This window comes from Sus scrofa, chromosome 2 (genome assembly GCF_054392235.1).
Source record: "Sus scrofa isolate SSC_HxYL_T2T_F1_AM1 chromosome 2, Sscrofa_HxYL_maternal_Yorkshire_Landrace_v2.0, whole genome shotgun sequence".
Classification (NCBI taxonomy): Eukaryota; Metazoa; Chordata; class Mammalia; order Artiodactyla; family Suidae; genus Sus; species Sus scrofa.
In genome coordinates, this window is record NC_139384.1 from 143,623,752 (window position 1) to 143,647,084 (window position 23,333).

The 23,333-nt window shown below is 39.0% G+C and overlaps 1 long non-coding RNA gene across 3 annotated transcripts in view; it reads left to right on the top strand.

The window, feature by feature from the left end:
• LOC110259475 (uncharacterized) overlaps positions 1-23,333 on the top strand; it is a 531,787-nt gene that overhangs the window by 277,541 nt on the left and 230,913 nt on the right. The window lies entirely within an intron of this gene.

Genomic DNA, 23,333 nt, shown 5'->3' on the forward strand with positions numbered 1-23,333 from the left:
GACCCTAGCTGCTGTGGTCATATTCTTAACCCATTGTGCCACAGCAGGAACTCCTCACACTACATTTAAGAGAGGACTTACATACAACTTTTTTCTTTATTGATAATTGTGAGTCTTCCATTGTCAGGTGTAGGGAAGAATACTTTGAGTGGTTTCCTTTCTCATTTGCCCTAAAAGCCAGTTTCCATGTGACTCCGTTAGTGTTTACCTTCTCCAACAAACACGAGCTGTCATACACACAGTTTTGCCTTTTAAAAAAAGAGTCCATGTACATTTCTTACCTGTATGTCTTCTTCATTTGTCCACTTAACTCTGCTGACCTGAGCATAGTAGCTTCCTTCAAGGTTTATACATGACCCTAAGGCAGTCATCTATGGTCTCTGATGTGAGCTGGTTCAAAGTTTGCTGAAAGGGTCATGTAAGGATTGCTCAGTTGTATTTTCTTTTAGGAAGCCTGAATGGTGTGCACATGCAGGTACACACACACACACACAAAACACACACATACACACACACAGAAATGCTATCAAGGGGTGAGTAAAGGCAACTCACAGAGGGAAATTGATGGGCTGCCTCGTAAGATAGCAGGGGGTGGGGGTGAAGACTGTAAAGAGAACTTAGACAATTCCAGGCAGGTAGACACAGCTCCATAGGAGACAGGGATGAAATAAGCTGCTGCAGGTGTATCAGAGTCCAGCTGTGCATCTTTTGAAAATACTTTGTCTCATTAGCCTCCCTTTGTCCTTACAATAAATCCTAGCACCTGAGGTAAATAAGCATGTCTTTCTCATTATAATCTCAGAGAACCTAATATACTTTACAAGAGTGTGTATAAGGGAATTTTTAAATCTTTGTCATATAGGTTCAAAAAAGTATCTTACTGTTAAATTTAACTTCATGTCTTTAGTTATACATGCTTGTATGGGTGTGTGTATATATGTGTTTATGAAGGGTTTGTCCATATCCTTTTCCCATGTTAACAATTGCATTGTTAGTGTTTTTCTAATAGATTTCTAAGACCCCTTCATATATTGAGGAAATATATCCTTTGACCTGTGGTATTGGTTGCAGATTTTCTTTTCTTGGTGTCCTTTGTCTTTTATCTTTGAGTAAGTTTCACGGGTTTGTTTAACCATTAAAACTCTTCACTTGTCGTCTTTCTGATTTTGAGGTTTTGCTTAGAAAGAATTTCCCTAATGTGAAAATCAGTTTTAAAATGTATTTCATATTTTCCTGTATTCCTTTTAAATTTCATTGTTTAACATTAAAATATTTGATTCCAACTTAGGGTTTTTTTTTCCCCCTTTTTTTTCAGTTAGCCAACTGAAAAACTGATTGAAACAACCACTTAAAAGGCAATCCATTTCTCCATTAGTTCAAAATGCCATTTTGGTGTCATATATTAAATTTCCCTATGTATTTAAATCTATTATTTTTGTATAGCATGTTTCCAAACTTGTAAAGTATACTCCCACAGAAGAGATCCAGAGAAGAATATTTCAACAGATTTATACCAAGTAAATAAGATGGAGCCTAAAAAGTGAGCCCAACTGGGCTGGCATATGTTGTTTTCCAAATGTTTTAACCTGACATTTCTGTGGAAGATTCTGAAACCAGTAGAAAATTAATATCAGATGATGCTTCAATCCTTAGGGCTTTCGGTTGAAAGTAAAACAGCAGTGTTGTACATTTGCCAGTCTAAATATTATGAGTTCTCTATATGCTGTTAACTTCTAACAGGTCAATATGTTGTAAAATAATTCAAAACTGCATTCCTAGGGTAATAGTCAAGTCAGTTGAAATGGATTCACTTTCTCTAGTTATGTCACATTGTTTGGAAATGTTGGTTTATTACTCAAAAATCCATGCTAACCTACAAAGCCAATAATAGCTTACTAAATATAACACATCCCACACATCCCTATAATTCTACAAATTAATGGTTTCATAGAGAGAGAGAACCCCTACTATGGTCAAGAAGTCCAAATTAGTTATTTCTGCCTGCCTTTTCTAAACCTAAGTCATTGGGGAGGTGACAGATTAGCGATGTTGAGCACTAATAGTGCCCATCCTGCTGACAGCCCTCCAATTTTAAAAATAATTAGGGACTTCTTATTCAGTTTTCTGTGTGGCATTAAATGTTCACAGCTTCCTAAATAGCTATGTGACACCATTCTTGGGGGACATTTAAAAGTTACCCTTCCTACTCCCCAAGTCCCAGAACCAAACCACAAAGGAAATAGCAACAGAAGTGAGATCCTGCTGTATATATAGCACTGGGAACTGGATCTAGTCACTTATAATGGAGCATGATAATGTGAGAAAATGAATGTATATATGGATGTGTGACTGGGTCACCTTGCTGTACAGTAGAAAATCGATAGAATACTGTAAACCAGCTATAATGGAAAAAGCAAAAATCATTTAAAATTATAAAAAAAAAAAGAAAAAAAGAAGTGAAAGCTTATGGAAGGTTTTACAGAGAAAGTTCCTTAGAGCTAAAGTTTAGCAATGTTCTAATTCATCTTTGCTGAGCAGCTGTACTTTTTGAGGTAACTCGATTTTCCATACACCTAGTAATCCCTATTTTCACCAGCAAATACAGTAGGGCCAGAAGCACTTCATCAACCCAGGAGGTCTCTGTTCACACAACTAGGAGATAGAATAATTAACTGGGTCTCTTTTTCGAAAACAACTCCTGTTTATGCAGGTGCATTTGTTTATCAGATCCTGATTGATTTTTGCACCAGGTTTGTTGGACCTCAGCTCCAATTATATACCAGGACTTCTCAGTTAGAGACCTGGTGGTTCCTTGTGATTTTGTTAATGGCAGCATTGTCACTTGTCTTATTATCATACATAGCAGAAGAAATTTTCATATTGACTTTTTGCCACATTTGGGTCTTATCTTGAGCCAGTGAATAATCTGTCCGTAGCTGCCAGAGGTCTTTTCTATAGGAAGCATTTACTGAATCTACATAATGATTCAGATGCTGTCATTCAAATTCTCTGAACACTGGAGAGAGAAATACCATGTTTTATGTGAATCTTTTCTGTTGTTTTTTCCCCCTAACTCTACCTTTCATCATTTTGGGTGAAGGATAATTAGATGGGGTTGTAGGCCATGCACATTCTTCTCCCAAAGGTGGTCTGTACACAGTGTTTCAGTTATACACTGCTGCACTACACAGTGCCCCTGAATCTAGTGATTTAAAAGTTTCTTATTATTTCATGGTTCTGCCCATTGATTGGACTGGACACCCTGCAGTTGGCAATCTGGGTAATTTTTCCTTGCAGTCTTCACGGGGCTGTAGTCAGATGGCTCATGGGCCTGGACTCATGTGAACGTTCCCCTGGACTGGACTTCCAAGATGGTTTCTTCCCTCACATCATCAGGGATGGCTGGAATCACTGGGCACTGGTCAGGCAGATACATCTCTGAGTGGGCAAATGTGTGAATCAAGAGACATGATTTAGTCCATCTTTAGGAAATTTCTTAATTATCTGTGATGCCATTCCCTGCCCCTCAGTTGTGTGCACCTAAAAGACAAAACCTATTCTATGAAGTCTGGGATGCCTTTTAAATGGGTTGGAAGATAGTCACCCTAGAAATGCAGTGCACAGTGTCTTTTCTTGCTGTTTCAAATGGCATGTGAAAAATTTTAATAATATACAAGTTGAAGCCTTGGCACAATATTTTTCAGTGTTTAGAGGTTTCTGTTTCTTTTTATGAAGAATTAACAAAATTTTCTCATGGGCCCAGATGGGCCTACCCTTTAAAATTTTTCTTCTTTTTTTTTTGGTCTTTTTAGGGCTGCACCCATGGCATATGGAGGTGCCCAGGCTAGGGGTTGTAGCCACTGCAGAGCTGTAGCCACTGCATACACCACAGCCGCAGCAACACCAGGTCTGAGCCACATCTGCAGCCTATACCACAGCTCACAGCAATGCCAGATCCTTAATGCACTGAGTGAGGCCAGGGATCGAACCTGTATCCTCATGGATGCTAGTCAGATTTGTTTCTGCTGAGCCATGATGGGAACTCCTAAAACTTTTTCTAAAAGTCAAAATTATATACTAACTTTTCCTTTGGTATACTATTAGAAATAAGGCTGTGGCTGTATTGAACTTAATGTTTTCATATTCGGTTTTTCTCAATTGTATCAGTTTTGCAGGCAAGGAACCATATGCGTACAGATTGTTTCCTCTAGATCTTGAAAGCTTGATTATTTCTATTCTTTGAGACTCATTTGTTTCTAAAGAATTACTGAAAATCACCCCATGACTTTCACTGTATTTTTTCCTTCATGACACCAAGACAGCTACTACCTGGAGGAATTAAAAAATTAGATATAAATTAGATATAAATATGCTGTATCCTTAGAATGCAGCATAAGTTTAATGTCATTCCTGGTTTTCAGTCATCTGGAGGGAAGGATTTTTTTCTATGAATTAAGCTGCATGTTTTACCTTTGGGCTGATCGTGTCATCTCTGCTGCCATTTGGTTTCATATGATATCTAACGTTATCTGATTTCAACATCTCAAAGTTTAAGGCACTTACCTAGAAAGAAAAATGCTATTTCATCTGCATCTATAGGCTTTGTCCAATGGCGGAATTCATATGGTAAAAAATGTCTACCAAAGGAAGAATGAAAATTGCCAAGGATGTATTCCCATATGAGGCTATAATGATCACTTTGCTTTTCTAGTTCATCTGTGCATTTTTTTCCCTGGATTTGAGCACTTCAGTTGAAAATTTAAGAAAAAAAAAATTAAAGACCGATGTTGTAGCAGACTTGCTAGCTATTCTGTTCTGCGACTGACATTTCCTTGGCCACTTTGTCAGTGCAAACATGACTTAAGTTAGGAAAAATCATAGTGATTTATAGAAACTATCTCAGTGATGATACATGAATAGTGTAGCAATGATTTTGAACATAGGCTCTGGACAGAGTTGGATGCTCTGACTCCTTCACTTAGTAAACATCTCACCTTGAACTAGTTATCTCTCTAGACCTCAATTTCCTCATCTGCAAAATGTGGATAATAAGAATTCTTATGCAGATTGAATAAGAGATGCATGGGCACTGATACTCTCATTTGTCTTTCCAGATCCACTCTCTACCCTTCCTCTCCTGCTCTCCTTTCCAAGAGGCTGACCTGCATGGACCACAAAAGACTCCTTTGTCCCTTGCCTCATTTGGCTTGGCCAGTAGGGAGCCAAGATAGAAGAACAGAGAGAGGGCTCGGAGTTGGGTTGGGCATTTTTCCTGAACCCTTGCTGTACAGCATCCCCTCAGGCTATCTCTGCTTTACCCCAGAAACTTGATTGGTAGATTTTTTGCCTAACATCGTGTCTTATGCACGGTAATTGCTCAACAAAGTGATAGTTCTCATTAAAAAGACTCAAAGGCATGTAAGTCAGTGTTAAAATATACACAACTAGTATGTTGAACAAGCACAGTGGTAAAAGCACAGCATTGATTTGATATACCCCTGTGTTTAAACTTGATTTAGAAGAGATATTTTCCTCTGTCCCTGGAGGAAAACATTAGCAGTCCCCCAATTTGTCTGCTCACTGTTAAGTGACAACCCTGCAATCGCTTTAGGACACAGACACAGTCACAACTCAGTTATTAGAATATCTTGACCATGTAATAACAAAATCTCACCTTGATCAGTTCTTCTCCCATTTTCCAGATTGTACCTGCTGCGGGCTGGCACCTGCTGTAGGGTCCAGGGTGAGGCCCTGGCTCTCTCCCATCTCACCTTCTTTCTCACTTTAACTGCTATTTTAGAACTGCTGTAATATTAAGAGTGAGAAAGAGAAGAAGGGTGAGAGAGAGCACTGCTTGGCTAGGGGGCTTCACTCTCTCTCGCCTTAGCAGAGTTGGTGTCCCAGGGCAGGCCTAGAGATAGATGAAGCTGATTCTTCTTTTATGGATTCTTTGTGGCTCTTCATAGGTTTCCTGCTGGGCCTTCTTTCTCACAGGTCCCTTGACACACAAGGGATGCCCAAGGACCACTCACCTATGTTCGCTCCATCCTGACATACATCTGATGAGAAACAGGGATGCATCCCTCTGCCCACTCCCAGTGCAGCAGCCTCCTCTTGGCTTCTTCATCCCAGCACTTAGCTTATAGGACTCCAGGCAGCCCAGTTTGCAGCCCACTTGAACTTTCAGGCACAGTCTTTTTTTTCTTCAATGCTGGGAGCACATTTCCAGGCTCCCACAGGGATTCCCTAAGGCTCCCCCACCAGGCTGGAGATAGAAGGCGGCACATTCCAATCTATTCTCAAAAAGTGCTGGGAGTTGAGGACAGTCCACTCCAAAGCAAATTTGTCACCTGCCAGCTTCTCTGGCCGCCCCCCCTTTTTTTAATCCCTGTCTGGACTGAGGAATTCAAGAGTCAGGAACAGATTCTGTTAGGACTCTTCCTTGGTAAATCTATACAAGGTGTCTATTTGATGTATATTATCTAACATATCAACCTCATTATCCAAGGTTGATTAGTGTTTTTTTTTTTTAGCACAAAATTTTAATAATAGACCTGGCTAGAAGAGGAGTTTTCTAATAGGTAGTTTGAAAATGATATTTATATTATTTTTCTTTTGCATATGTTTGAGTCTTTTCACGTTGAGTTTTGACTGAGGATAGGGAGCAAGGATAAAGGCAGAAGTAGGAGTGAAAATGCTTGAAACATCTAGAGTGACTGACATTGATATCTAGCGCTAGGTGTATGGTTGAGTCCAAGACGCAGGGAGGCATTTTGCGCTCTGAGATTTATAATGCAAAGGGAAAAATGAGACATGAAGTAGAAAGGAGTCAGTGTCCCGAAAAGGAGCATGAAGTGCCGCCAGAACTCAGAGGGTTTAAGAAAGGGCTCATTTGGTCTGTAGCCAGAGCACACTTTTGCAAGTTTCTAGGTCACAGAAGGTGAAAAGAAGCATTGAAAGTCTTTTTATGCAAAACCTGGCTCTTTTTGTGGGACCTGTGCTTTGCTCAGCTGATTAAACAGCCTCCACTCAAACCCCTTTCAGCCAGCAGACATCTTCTCTGGATATTTTTATTCTGTGGCTAAACAAGGATGAGGGGAGTTCCTGTCGTGGCTCAGTGGAAACAAATCTCACTTGTTTCCGTAAGGACATAGGTTCGATCCCTGGCCTCTCTCAGTGGGTTAAGGATCTGATGTTGCTTGTGAACTGTGATGTAGGTTACAGATGTGGCTCAGATCTGGCGCGGCTGTGGTGTAGGCCCACAGCTGTAGCTCCAGTTTGACCCCTAGCCTGGGAACCTCCATATGCTGGAGGTGTGGCCCTAAAAAGACAAAAAAAAATAAATTAAATTAAGGATGGCCCTTTCCTAATAGCTGGATATGGCAGGCATCTCTTTCACATGGTGGATTGGTAAAAAGTAGATCTTAGACCCCAGACCCTGGGTTTGCTTGCCATCCTCACTCTCAGTAGCAGCATCAGGATTGTTTCAGGGGACAAGAAGATAAAAGATGCAGGAATAGTAGCTTTGAACACTTGCCATTCTTTGAAGATGATGCTCAGCGTTCCAGGAAAGTGAATGCTTTAGAGAAAGACTGAAGGCTGCATCTCTTAAGAATTAAAGTGAAGATATCTGATTCACCCCTGTTTATAAGAAGAGGACGTCTTCTTTTTAAAAAGTTGTGTAAATTTTCAAACCTACACAAAGTGAAGAGAATAAACAAGTGAATTCCCATGTAGTCTTCATCCCGAGAAGAGAGCTGCATAGCAATTGAAATAACAATACGTCTTCCTTTTTTACTCTACAAAAATTGTCTGAATGAAACACTTAATGACACATGAACAAAAATGTACTAATTTGTATTCTGGCAAAGATGCCCATCTTAATTTCAAAGATTATGATATTATCACTTGTACAAAATTTCTTTTGATATCCAATAGGAAGGCTGATATCTTTGATAAACCTGATGGCATGGCTAACTTTTTTTCTTCCATTTATATATTAAAAAGTTTTAAGCACATGGAATTAGTAAACATATATCATTCCCAATTTTGCAGCACTTTTGTTGAGTTCTCACTAAATCACAAGCTGAATTCATCAAAGAACAAATGATGTACTCAGACTTCCCATTTTATCAGCATGTAATGTGTTAATTATTCTGCAGTCAGTTACCCAGATTCCCTTATTCTCCCCTCTTGCTTCCCTCTGGCCTCTTAAATTCACAGTCATGCATTCATCAAGAAAGAACTATGTCAAGATGAAAAATTTAATTCAAAACAATCTATTTTGCCACTCTTTGCCATCCCTGGGAAGATATCTGGAAAGCGCTAGTAACGAAATCTCTAAAAGGTGTTCATTTTACGAAGTTTTACCCCTTGTCCAGAGTGAGGATTTGGGGTTATCCAAGAGGATTTAGCCCCATTTGCCGGAATGATCCATATGCAGTGCTACAAGCAACCCCAGGCATCCGGAAGGCAAAGGCCAGGGGATTTGCCATATTTAGCCCATTTACAGCAGGACCCAGTGCACAAAGCGAGGATGAAAATGGAGAGAGCACTCCCCTGGACCCCCCACCCCCAGGTTCAGGTGAGGAAGTCAAGTTTGAAGCTTGGTCATAGTCCAGGTCCACACTGAAGATGAGACCACAGTAGGGAACTCAACCCTCACACTGGAAACAAGGTTATTTCAGATGTCAGCAGATTATTTCCAGATGCCATGCATTGCTGGGCTGAGGCTTTCCCTGATTCTTCAGAAGGAAGTCAGGGCTGAGCCTAATTTCATTCTGTCCAGCAAACAGGAACTAAGGAAGATAGGGATTTCTCATTCTCTTAAGAGAATTTTAGGAAACATTAATGTAAGGAGACACATTTTGCACATATATATATTTGGGCAGCTTCAGAAACCCTCTGTCATTTTCTCTGATCAGGTAAGAAACATCTATAAATGAAAAGGCTTTCAATGAAATTTGCAGTTCCCCTAACTACAATCAGCAAGCTAAATTCTTGATGTTTGGAAAAATCCTACAAGGGTCCGAAAAGAAATCTATTTGTGGGGTAGTCATTCGAGTCCTAAGTCCTTTAGTAATGTGATTGTATTTTGACAGAGCTACTTGTAGGGTAAGTCCATTCAAATCCTCATTGCAAAACAAACAACTGCAGGAGAAACGAGAACTGCCAGCAGCAATCACGTTCCTAGCAGTGCCATCTTTTAAATTGTTTCTTCCTTTCGAGTTAGAAAAGTTAAAAAAAATCCTATTTTTAAAATGAAAATTTTTAACAGTAGCTCCATGAAATGTTGTCAGAGGCTTCTGAGAGCCCAAAGAAATTCTTGTTTTCTCAGGAGAGTTTGTCACAGGGTTTAGAGCTGAACCACCACCACTGTGTGGCTCCCACAGACAGACCACATTCCCCTTAAGTAGACAGAAAATCTGTCCAGAAGTCAGAGTCATCCTGGAGAAGTCTCTCTTGTTTTGGTTGCTGGAAATGAATATGAGAATAATTCTACGATTACAGAATTTGTCAAGGAGAGTTCACTTTTCTTCCCAAGCATTTCTTTATTTGTGGGTTTTCTGAATGGTACAATTTAGAGACTCAATTGTGAGGCCTCGCTTCCTTCACTAGAGGAAGGAAACTTCTAGTCATATAGCTGGCCATTGAAATGGCTAGATCCGTCCAGATGTCACCTTTTTCAGAGGAGCTTTCAGGTTTGAGGATAAGTCAGTATGTCTCATTTCCAAGTGTCAGTTTCTTGAATACATTACATTTTTCGGACCTGAAAAAAATAACAAGGTCTTCTCTTTCCTGAAGCAGTTTTTGAATTGAAAGACCTTTTTTCCTACAGTATTTTCGAAGTATGGTCTTAAGAGAGAGAAAAAGCAGGCACAGAAGAAAAATCATATAAATAATTATTCCGAATGTGTCATCTATCATTATTTTCAAATACAGGATCTGTTTTTGGAGTCATTCTCTTTTTTAACTGATTCCTAGAAAAATATGGAAAGAAGGGGGAGCCAGCTTGGGATTTAAAAATGGAATTTCTGATTTTAGTTTTCTTGTCCTTTTGGAGACCGCACCCAGCATTTCTGGGACAACAGGGTGGTGTTTGAACAGACACTCCAGGTCCAAGATGTGCTCCACTGTCATTTTTGGAAAGACAGTGATTCCTGTGTTTTTAGGAGGTGAACAGCAGGTTCATGGTCACACCCATCACCAAACTCATACAAACGCATAGCCCATTGGGTCTCTTTCTAAATCTATTCAGTGTTGTAGCAGGTAAAAACTTTCTTTTCTACGCAGGGGAACTCATGTTTAGAGAAGGGAGTGATGTGACTGGTGCAGAGGTTCATGGCTAGTTAGCAGTAGAGTCAGAAGGGTAGAACTGCCACCAAGATCTCCTGACCCTTCGTCCAGTGCTGATGTCTCCCTCTGGCATCCATTAAGTCAGGTTGGCACACTTTTATATGTTCTGTGTACCTGAGATGCTGATTCCTTTCTTTGAAGAAAACCTCCCCTGATTTGCTCTCCTGTCTCCTGGCCATGGGCTACACCAATAACTTCCTCAAACACCTCTCTGGATTCCCCATCAACTTCTAGCTCTGGTGTTATTTGTACTCCCTCTTCAACCTGCCTGATTCCCAAATCATTGCTTTGCTTGACCTGACTTGGGAAAGGGTGTGGAGGTTGTGTTTTTCCTCTTCCTTAGGGTACTAGGAATCTTCTCCATCATTCTCTTAAGACTAGATGAAGACACGAAATTTTTTCTGTAAAAGCCCAGATATTTTAGGTTTTAAAGGTTGTGCAATCTGAATTGCAAGTACTGAATTCAGCTGTTTTAGCACAAAAGCAGCTGTAGACATCCTGTAAGTGAATGGCCATGGATGTCTTTTAGTGAAACTTTATTTTGTAAAGCCATGTAGGCTGTAGTTTGCTGACCCCTAATGTAGACAATCGACAAACAATAAAAGAAGTCCTGATTTATAGCATATGCCAGTTGCCAGGGTATAAGTGCGCCCACCACAGATGATAATAGGCAACCGATGTGAGGTTCCTGAACAAAATATTGAGAACAGATGGGCAGTAGCACACTATTTCACAAAATTTCCACCCAAAGGAAGTGAGTAACGTTAGAGGAAAGCTAATAGTAAAACTAGTAAAATGTATGTAATAAATGATTAGTTGCTGGTGTTTATATGAATATAATTGATTGAATCATAAGTTTATATAACAGTTTTTACTGATACCTTTGTTTAACACCTGGCTTGCAAAATTCTAGAAAATGTAATGATCAGCTCTCTTGAGCTGGTATGGACTAACTCTAGCACCCCACTGATGGCAGATATTCAGAGGCATTGTTTTGTAGTGAGCAAACAGGGGACCTCCAGCAGCATAAGTCCTTGATATGGGAGAAGTGGTTTTGCATGACGTCTGTGCCCTCTTTACTTTCCAGACTGTGCTATACACTCCAGCCTCCCACTGCACTGCAGGATAGGCTTCTAGAAGAATGGATACCAAACTGTGGGAGGGTAGGCTGCCCCACACCTGCCTGCTCTCATTGTCCTGTGCTCTGCTCAGTTCATTTCCCCAAATCAAATTGGAACCGAGCAAGCCCACAGCAAAGGCTCACAGTTAACTGGAGAATAAGTGATAACCATCCTTTGCTATAGACACCCCAAATCTTTTTAGAAATTCATTCACTTGGCTGGTGGGTGGAGAGGGGCACTCCCTGTTTTTATAAAGAAGAAAATCCATAACCTGTAACATTCTGTTTTAGGTCAATTTTTTTTTTCTTTTCTACTTATTACTTAACAGATTTCTAATCTTCTGCATATAAAGGGTAGAGGTTGAGTGGAGTGGTGATAGCAGTGCTGGTTCTTCTGCTTCCTGACAGGCCCTCGAAGGATGTGTCTGGTAGTGACTAGTAGCCATGCTACAATTCTGAAATGAAGTCCTCCCCACCTTCCTTCTGTCACTGTATGGTTGTATATTCTCTAGGCGAACTAAAGCTTAGTCATGCATTTAGAAATTACTAAATTTTAAATTTTAAAATAAAAATTTTGTCTGAGCAACTTCATAAGAATTACTTTCTAGGAGTAAGGAGAGTGGGACTATTAGCTTTGCCTGTATTCACCTACGTGGACACCTTCTACAAGCCTTGTGAAAGGTTACCACTTCTCATTGGTAGAACCAGGCTAGCCATACTTGCTACAAACGAGACATCAAAAACCAAGCCAACAAAAAGCCCTCTGTAAAAAAGCCTTTGTCTTGAAATCTTAGGAGGATCAACCACAGCGTTTTCTGAAACCAACCTCTGCAACTTCTGGGTTATTTTTTACGAGGTTGTAAGGGATGTGTTAGTCGTTGAGCCCCCCGTCGTACACTGCCTGTAAGGATGTGCTTCACCAAGAGTCTCCATGAGAGACAGTCCTGCCCACCATGTGGCTCCATCCGATTCTCTTTCTCTGGTGAGGGTCGCTCAGACCAAGAGTGGACATCTGACCTAAGCTTGGCCTGCCAAATGTTTTCCAAGGAATTTGAGAATTGGGCCCTGAGAGATGGTTAGTTAATAATGGCTGTAGAATCATAATCTGGGAATCTATTTTCTGATAAGAGTAAAGTGAGAAAGGCCCATCTGTGGGGTAAATACCATTTATTTTCTTTATGAAACTTCCTCTCCCCCCTCCATAGGAAACTGCTTGTGTTGGACATAGAAATTTCTAGTGAATAGTAAAAAATTTATCAGAGTGATTGCCTCTGTTGGGGGAAAGTAAGTGACTAGGATTTATGTGTGGGAGTTATATTTAATTTCCACTGTATTTCATTTTGTGACTTTTTAGTTTCATACTATATATGTGTATACTCTTTTAAAAAATCAATGCTGCTTTTTTTTTGTGGAAAGTTGAAAAATGTCGATAAGTAAAAAATAAGAAAATATAAATTATCCATGTTTGTAATATAGGTTTTTAACTTTGAGGTCACTTTCTTAAAAGTTTTAAAATACATTGACCTGGTTGATCAGAGTCTATTTTTAGGAAAATGGTATGACAGTTGAAAGAGAAATAACTTTAGTCTCAGGATGAACAAAATTGTACAGTTTTGTTATTTCTGCATTAAGGAAAATAAATATAAGTAGACAGACTGTTTCAACTGATTTTATATGTTGATATAAAAATAGTTTAGAAAAGGTTTTGAATTTATTATGATTATTACTTCTAAAATATATAACCGTGAATACACAGCAAAAACCAAGTTAGTGCTTTTTGTTTTTATATTTAAATAGAACTGAGGAGTCCCCGTCATGGCTCAGTGGAAACAAATCTGACTAGCATCCACGAGGACGCAGGTTCAAACCCTGGCCTCACTCAGTGCATTCAGAATCCGGCATTGCCCTGAGCTGTGGTGTAGGTCATGGACGTGGCTTGAATCTGGCGTGGCTGTGGCTGTGGCGTAGGCCGGTGGCTATAGCTCCAACCTCTATATGCCACAGGTGCAGCCCTAAAAAGATAGACGAGTGTGTGTGTGTGTGTGTGTAATTTTTAATTATATTTTATTTCGTATTAGATGTATTTTAAATTACATGAGAGAAGGATCTGACTGAGTCCCTGTTGCATGTCAGACCCTTTAATCAGATCTAGACTAAAACAGGAATGAGTCACAGACTCCACCACCGTGATGGAACCATGGTAAACCCATGTTTACTGGCATTGAAGGAACAGAGGTCCAGTAAAACACTGAGTGGATTAAAAGAAATTTATGATATTCTCTTTTAATGAATTTGGTTTTTAAATGTGACCATCGAGTAAGATTGTGGCTTCGGGAACCCATATTACTATTTTAAAAGGATCACTGAATGTATAAAGCATGGTGAGTGTTATAATAGATGTCAGGCAATCACTTTGGAGAAGAGAATAAGACTGGAAGAATTTTTAAAAGTGAAATAAAAGCATATTATGAAAGAAAATATTAGGTATATTAATAATTATGCCAGGAATCAAAATGTTCTCACCCAACCTAGAATTGTTATTTGCACTGCTTTCACATAAGACTGACAATGAGACTACAAGAGTTAACTGTTTTGCAATTTACTTTGTTATTGTATCTTGGATTTTGGAGGTAATTTATCTAAAAGGACAAATATTGCATGATTCCCCTTTTATAAAGTATGTAAAGTAGTCAAATTAATAGACACAGAAAATGGAATGGTGGTTTCCAGGAGCTGGGGGCGAGGGTAGGATAAGAAGCCATTGTCTGTGGGTACAGACTTTCCATCTGGGATAATGAAAAGTTTTAGAGACAGTGAAGATGTTTCACTGCCATCCAGGTGTACTTAGTGCCAGTGAACTATACACTTGCAAATGGTAAATTGTAAATTTGATGTTATATATGTTTTACCCAGTTAAAAAATTATGTTTCAAAGGCATATTGCCAAAAGTATCATAGTTGATAACTTCATAACATTTTGACACTTGAATCTGTGGCCACAGCTTACAATTCTGAGTCATATCTGACCTATCTTGAAATGGCAGAAATAAGGCATTTATTTTGTGATACATTCTAATAGTGGATATAAAGCTTATAGAAACAGGAAGTGCCATATCAATATCATTTAAAAAAATCTTTGTCCTCATGAATGGATGGGACTTTCTTTAGTAACTAGATCAAGCTTTCTGCTTTACAGGCTCTCAGAGGAGCTACAAGAACCCTTAGAGGGCATCTCTTTGCACCCGCAAAGAAACCACTTTAAAAGCAGAAGAAATGGAAACATTTGTTTAGCCTGTAATAGTAACTGTCAAAATACTTTTTTGTATCTATTTTATGTTTTTGTTATTTTAACATCTCAATGTTCTGCAAATGGGCATATTAGAAATTAAGTTAAATAAAATTATCTGTAAAATTGCCACCTCAAATCCTTTTATTTTGGAATTCATACATATAAATCATTTACAAAATTGTGACCTTTTTGTTGTTGTTTTCTAGAGCTGCACCCATGGCATGTGGAGGTTCCCAGGTTAGGGGTCGAATCGGAGCTACAGCCACTAGCCTATGCCACAGCCACAGCATTGCCAGATCCTTAACCCACTGAGCTAGGCCAGGGATCAAACCCTCATCCTCATGGATCCTAGTTGGTTCGTTAACCACTGAGCCACGAAGGGAATTCCTACAAAATTGTGACTTTAATGACAGGTTCAGACTACAGCAGAGCAAGCCAGAGGGGCTGGTAGTTCTAAGTATAAACTCTGGTGCCAGATATGTTCAAACCCCACATCTCCCACCCAGTAGCTCTGATAACTGATAAACTGCTTATCTTTGTGTCCATTTTCTCATGTGTAGGATGGACTGGTAATAGTTCTGTTTTATGCTATAGTTTTAAGGATTAAGTCAGTCTGTCCATGTTAAACATGAGACAAAATGCCAGGTGTGTTGTAAGTGCTCATTAAAGTTATTACTTAGTTAGCTATTATTTTAGTCCACAAGGCTCAAATTATACTGGTACCTCCTGAGTTGGTTACCCTCTGGCCTTGTCTATCCTTCTTTTTCCTTAGTTACAGCATTTTAAATAATTTAGTCACAGCCTTCCTAGAGTATAGCAGTGTATTCTCTACAGTTTACAGAAAAACTGATACATTACCAAGGGTTGGCTCCTCCCACCAAAACAACAATAAACAAATTTTCAAAACAGAACCCTGAGTATCTAATACAGGAGATTAAGATTAACTGCCATCCCCACATTTTTCTGTGGGTTTTATTATAAAGAAAACAACAATGGAATGGTCCCATCTCAGGCTATGACCTGCCAGTTAGACATTTCTTCTCATCTTTAAAATTGTTCTCAGGACTCAATTTAGACAGATTTCACCTCTGTAATGTTTTAGTTTGTGTCAGTCAACAGCGTGTGATTTACCATTGAATTCACATTTCCTTTTGGTGGGAGGTACAAGGGAAATAATCCCTGTTTTGATAGGATATTGGCATCTTTAATTAATCAACTCAAAACATTTTAAGAGCCCACGCTTGTCATCTCCCCAGACAAGGTTGAAGACAATGTTTACAATGTAATAAAAGCTCAAAAAAGGATGACATCAAGTTAATTTAATTGATTAAAAAATAAGATAATTGGGAGTTCCCATTGTGGCGCAGTGGTTAGCGAATCCGACTAGGAACCATGAGGTTGCGGGTTCGGTCCCTGCCCTTGCTCAGTGGGTTAATGATCTGGCGTTGCCGTGAGCTGTGGTGTAGGTTGCAGACACGGCTCGGATCCCGCATTGCTGTGGCTCTGGCGTAGGCCGGTGGCTACAGCTCTGATTCGACCCCTGGCCTGGGAACCTCCATATGCTGCGGGTGCGACCCAAGAAATAGCAACAACAACAACAACAAAAAGACAAAAAAAAAAAATAAGATAATTGAATAATAATTTGGAATATAAGTAATCTAGAGAATATGAATAGATTTCCAGGACTTAAAAAAAAAACATAATTATACTGGATTGATATGATTGATTTTTTTTCTTTTTTTACTTATTGTTTATTATAGGTGATTTACAATGTTCTGTCAATTTCTTCTGTACAGCAAAGTGACCCAATCACATACACGCACACACACACACACACACACACACACACACACTCTTTTTTTCACATTCATGGCTTATCCATTCCAAATGCAATAGTTTGCATCTACTAATCTCAAACTCCCAGTCCATCCCACTCCCAGCCCCTCCCTCTTGGCAACCACAAGTCTGTTCTCTATGTCCATGATTTTCTTTTCTGTAGATAGGTTCATTTGTGCAATATATTAGATTCCAGATATAAGTGATATTGTATAGTATTTGTTTTTCTGACTTACTTCACTTAGTATGAGAATGTCTAGTTCATCCATGTTGCTGCAAATGGTATTGTATTGTTCTTTTTTATGGCTGAGTAGTATTCCATTGTGTATGTGTCCCACATCTTAATCCATTCATCTGTGAATGAACATTTAGGTTGTTTCCATGTCTTGGCTATTGTGAATAGTGGGGCAATGAACATAGGGGTGCATGTATCTTTTTCAGTGTAATATCTTTGTCTGGTTTTGGTATTAGAGTGATGGTGGCATCATAGAATGTCTTTGGGATTATTCCTTCTTCTGCAACCTTTTGGAAAAGTTTAAGAAAGATAGGTCTAAGTTCTTCTGTGTATGTTTGGTAGAATTTGCCTGTGAAACCATCTGGCTGTGGACTTTTGTTTGTAGGAAGTGTTTTTATTACATATTCAATCTCATTTCTAGTGAGCAGTCTGTTCAATTGATATATTTCTTCTTGATTCACTTTCGGGGGGCTATATGTCTCTAGAAAGTTGTCCACTTCTACATTGTCCAATTTGTTGGCATGTAATTTTTCGTAGTATTCTCTTAGGTTTTTTGTATTTCTGCCATATCTGTTCAGATTTCTCCGTTTTCATTTCTTGTTTTGTTGGAGTTCTTTCCTCTTCTCAGTGAATCTGTCCAGAGGTTTGTCAATTTTGTTTACGCTTTCAATGAAGCAGCTCTTGCTTGGTTTTATTGATTTTTTTTCTATTGTTTTTTGAATATCTGTTTTATTGATTTCCTCTCTGATGTTTATGATTTCCTTCCTTCTTCTGACTAGGTTTTGCTTGTTCTTCTTTTTCTAATTCATTTAAGTGGTGGGTTAAGTTGTTGATTTGAGATTTTTCTGCGTTTTTAAGGAATGTCTGTATTGCTGTGAACTTCCCTCTAAGCACTGCTTTTGTGGCATCCCAGAGATTTTGAATGGCTGTGTTTTCATTATTGTTTGTCTCTAGGTATTTTTTAATTTCCCTTTTGATTTCCTCATTGACCCATTGGTTTTTTAGTAGCATGTTGTTTAGTCTCCATGTAGTCGTTTTTTTCTCATTTCTCTTCCTGTGGTTGATTTCTAGTTTCATGCCATTGTGGTCAGAGAAGATGCTTGAAATAATTTCTGTACTCTTAAATTTGTTGAAGTTAGTTTTGTGCCCCACCATGTGGTCAGTCCTTGAGAATATTCCATGTGCACTTAAAAAGACTGTATATTGATTTTTTGGATGTAAATGTCTGAAAATATCAATTAAGTCTAACTTCTCTATTGTGTCATTTAGGCTCTCTGTTGCCTTATTGATTTTATGTCTAGAGAATCTGTCCATTGATGTGAGTGGGGTGTTAAAATCTCCTACTGCAATTGTATTCCCATCAATTTCTCCTTTATGTCTTAGCATTGGTCGTAAGTATTTGGGTGCTCCTGTATTAGGGGCATATATATTGACAAGTTTATTATCCTCTTCTGTAAGGATATGTCTGTATTGCTGGTACTTCTTTACTTGTCCTTCTATTTCAAATGATATTCTTGCTGGGTAGAGTATTCTAGGTTCCAAATTTTTTCTCTTTTAGAAATTTGAATATAGCTTACCACTCTCTTCTGGCCTGTAGTGTTTCTGTAGAGAAATCAGCCAATAGCCTTATGGGGTTTCCCTTACAATTAACTCTTTGTTTTTCTTTTGCTGCTCTTAGAATCTTCTATCTTTAACTTTTGCCATTTTTATTATAATATGTCTTGGTGTGGGCCTGTTTGGGTTCAACTTGCTTGGGGCCCTCTGTGCCTCCTCTATCTGGATATCTGTTTCCTCTACATTTTGGAAAGTTTTCAGCCATAATTTCTTCAAATATATTTTCAATCTCCTTTTCTTTTTCTTCTCCTTGTGGAATCCCAGTTATGCATTGATTGGCCAACTTTATGTTATCCCATAGATCTCTTGTATTGCTTTCATGTTTTTTCATTTGCTTTTCTGTCTGTTGTTCTGATTGGGTGATTTCCATTATCCTATCTTCCAAGTCATTAATTCATTCCTCTGCATTATTTTCTTTAGTGCTTTAACTCAGCTAGTGTTTCTGCAAATGAATTTTCTAATTTTTCTTGACTCCTCCTTATATTTTCTAGTTCTTTTCCAGTGTAATCTGCATAACTATTCATATCCGCTCTTAATTCAGTATTTTCATTATATCCTTTTTGAACTTGGTGTCTGGTAGACTGCAGAGGTCTGTTATATTGTTTGCTCTTTCAGGGATATTATGCTGTTCTTTTACCTGGGAATGGTTCCTGTGCTTCATCATTTTGCTTATATTTTTCTTATTTTGTGAGTTTAGGGCAAACAACCACTGTAGTCTTGGAGGGCTGTTTCTATACAGGAGCGTCCCTGGGTATTTTGTAAGGGCTTACTATTTATTTTTGGCACAAGGGTTTGGATGCTTGCTGTCTCTTTTCTCAGTGTGTACATGCTGTCATCCCCTTGATAGGGTGCTGTGTGTGTTTCCAGGGAGATGGAGGCAATGGGCAGGGCTAGCAGCCAGTGGGCCTGGTTGCTGAGTCCTTGACAGTGGCAACGACCTGTGGGAAGGTGGTTGCAGGGCCCTGGGAAGTGGCAGTGACCCTGAGGCAGCTTTAGGTGGCACCCAGAGCATTTGGCATTTGCAGCAGCAGGGCCTATGCATTCCCAGGGGAGTGAGAGCAATAACGGGTAGTTCTTGGTTGCAATGCCCTCTTCTGTACCAACCTCTGAGGTTACTAGGGCCACAGGTGGTGTCTGTTAACAGACCCCCAGTGGTGGTAGGCCATGCCCATCTCTGGCTGGTTTGCCCTTGCCACCTGTAGACCATGCAACAGGCACCCCATCATGCTTAGCCTGTGTAGGAGGTGCCACTACCTGTGAGCCACCTATGTAGGGCCTGTTGCCCATAGCCCACACAAGAGGAGCCTCACTGCCCATAGCCCCATCCTCCAAGAGTCTATGATAGCACACGGAAAGACGTTCCTATGGTGGTTCACCCCCTCCTCTTGCCCTCACCAACAATGGCACCTTCTCCTGTGGGCCCAGACCTCCTCCTGGGTTCCCTTGGCTGTGGTGCTCTGCTCCCTAGCCCTTGCCACACTGCTCTCTAGCCCCTCAGGCTGTCTACACACAGCCAAACCTGGTACTCTCCCTGGAAGGGACCTCCAGAGCCTGAATCTCAGTGCCCAACCCCCTTTCAGACATCTCAGGCTATGGTGTGCTCGGAGGTGTTACTGATGGTCTGTGTGGCTCTCTCTGCTTTGCCCTCCTCAGTCCAGCCACTGTGCTTTTCTCTTCAGTTTTGAGGTCCCTTAATCTGGGCAGATCTTCCCATCAGTTAAGTGACTTCCCATGGTGTAGGCTCCTTTCCTCTTTCACAGTTCCCTCTCAGGAGTGCTAGTCCCATCCTGATCCCTTTCTCTCTCTGTGTGTGTTTTCTTTTTGTTCTACCCAGTTATCTGGAGGGTTTCTTGCTGTTTTTGGAGGTTTAAGGTCTTCTGCCAGCATTCAGTAGCTGTTCTGTGCAAATCGTTCTACATGTAGATGGGTTTGTTTTTTTTTGTTTTGTTTTGTTTTTGATGTGCTTGTGGGAGAAGGTGTACACCACATCTTACTACTCTGCCATCTTGATCCCCTATTCCAAACCAATTTAGTTTTTTTACATGTTTGAAAACCTGACATAATTATTTAAGTTATTTTTATGATAATTCTTAAATCAGGTAAAGAATACTAATGACTCAATGATTCTTGATTACTATGATGAGGGGACAGAAGCAGGATGTCAGAGGAATGGCAAATTCTTAATGTCACCTAGATAAGGCCGTGTGATTACATACATATACACAGTTGGTAGGCAATGCTTATTGATGGGAATATGAAGTCTGGATTAAAAAATCTTTTACAGTTTTGGGAACTGTAAATAAAATTAAATCATTTGCAGTGATTAGACATAGCAGAGCAGATGAAAATATTTTGATACCTCTCACTTAAGAGAATTCAGTTTTTAAAGAATATTTTTAATTAGAATTTTTAATAACTTACATTTATCTCCCTCATGTGAACATATTTTAAGTGGACAGGAAACTTTAAACATTATTTAATAAAGCTATGTGCCCATTTCTTTGTTAGACTGAACTTTCCATTTCTGGAATTCCTCTGCTTCCATTAGAATTAGACAGAATTACCCCTCTGCTGCATTTTAGGCAGTGACAGAAAAATGCTTTGCAGATATACCATGTTCTCCTCTGTATCTTGGCCCCTTGCATCTCTATGGGGTCAAATTATTTGTTCTCATCAGTGGGGAGTGGTCAGAAATGGTATGTTACTTTTTGGTAGAAACAGAAGTATTGCAAACCTGCCCTGTGCTCCTTCAGGCAGCAAGAGAAGAAAGAATTCAAGATAACAGACATGCAAGATGGAAACATAACTGGTTCCTGAGTCACTGTTAAAAGCAAGCCCCCTCACCTGCCTGTGTATGTGATACCAGTGAGAAAGAAACCTTTATGTTGAGTTTTCACCATTTCAAGATCTATTTGTTACTATAGCATGATCTACTGTTATTTGAGTAACGTGTAAGCACATTATTACATTATTAGGGATAATGTAAAATGGAGTTACCTGTTTTGAAAGTAAGTTATCACTTGATACACTGGGATTTTTTTACGTTCATTCTTCTTTTGAAATTGAAAATCTACTCCTGGAACTATATACCGAGAAGCTATATGCAGTGATGAATGTGCTACTTTCACTCATCAAAACTATGTTTGCCATATGGTTCCAATTTTGTTTTAAACAACCCACTACATGTCTGTGCTCATATGAATTTTTGAAAGTACGTATTATAAAAGTTAGGAAGAAATACACAAGTTTTTCATTGTGGTTTTGTTGCTGGGACAGGGATGATAATAGAAATTATAGGACTTTTTTAATTTATAAAATATTCTTTTTCTAATTCCATTTAAAAACATTAGTTTTATAATCAAGAAATAAAATGACAAATGTCGTGAAAAATATTTAGAAATAAATTAAAATATACTCCAGAGAGGATATATTGATAGCAGATAAGCATTAGCAAAGATGTTCAGTGCCATTAACCATTAGGGAAATACAGATTAAAACCATTTATGATGCCACTATACATTAAAATGAATAAATTTTTTAAAAGTATAATCATCTCTGACTTTGTGGAATATCTGGAATTCTCATACATTGCTGGTGGGAATGTAATGGTACAGCCATTCTGCAAAACTGTCAGTTTCTTCAAAAGTTAATGCTGGGTTACTACTGTATGACCCAGCAATGCCACTTCTAGGTATTCACCTTAGAGAAATGTTTTATGTTCATACAAAAACTTCTACACAAGTTTTTATAACAACTCTATCCACAATAGCCAGAATATGAAAGTAAACCAGTGGACTTCAATGGGTAAATGGATGAATGGTGGTACATCCAAAGAATGCAAACTATCTTAGCAATGAAAAGGAATGATATATTGGTACAGGCAACAACATGAATTTATCAAAGGCAGGTTGATTGAAACAAGCTGGTCTCAAAAGATTGCACACTGTATGATTCTATTTATATGGCAGTTGTGAAAAGACAAAGGAATGAGACAGTTATTGACAGAGAATGTGTCAGTGGTTACCAGAGGATAGAGTGGGAAGAGAGTGTGAGGATAAAGGAGTAGCTTTAGGAGGTGTTTTGCAGGTGATGACACCGTTCAGTATCCTGGTCGTGGTGCTGGTTATACAGATCTATATATCAGTTAAAAATCATGTAACTGTGTACCAGACAAGTTCATTTTATTGCACGTTAGTTAAAAATACAAATAAAACAAAATAAATAATGCCAACCCTTCAGTGAAGCTCCAGTGTCTTTACTACACCTACTTTTCAAGTTCAGTCTGTTCCACACTGAGTTACCCTTTTCTTCCTCTGAAAGGGTATTAATGAGTTGTCATTTATCATTTGGTTCTTATCAACAATAGGATTTACTTCCTAGATCAATAACAGTACTTACAATAACAGTGTTTACTGCCTGCATCATTTATCACTGGACACGTCAATAATTGCTTTTGCACTGTTGCCTATTCTTTATAGTAGCCATGTCTTATTTCTGCAGGAAGAATGAAACTAGCATTTACTGGTATGTAATGATACTTTTTCTTCTAGGTATACATACTATTGCATCTTTTATTCAAAATGAGCCATTGAGATAGTATTAATACTTCCATTTGAAGATATGAGGAAACATAATCTTGTAAAATTGCAGGAAATGTCCAGAATCATACAAATAGTAAGAGGCAAAGCTGTGCATCCAGAGTAGGTCTGACTGACTCCCAAGCCCATAGTTTTTCCTCTGCACCATCTCCACCTCTGCTCCATAGCCAGTTGGCATGTAAAGACTGTGATTATACTTCAGAATCCCCATGGCTTCCAGGGATTCTTGACATTTGAATGAAAAAAAAAATATTTAAGTTGTGAAAGGTAGTTTTAAGGTGCTTAA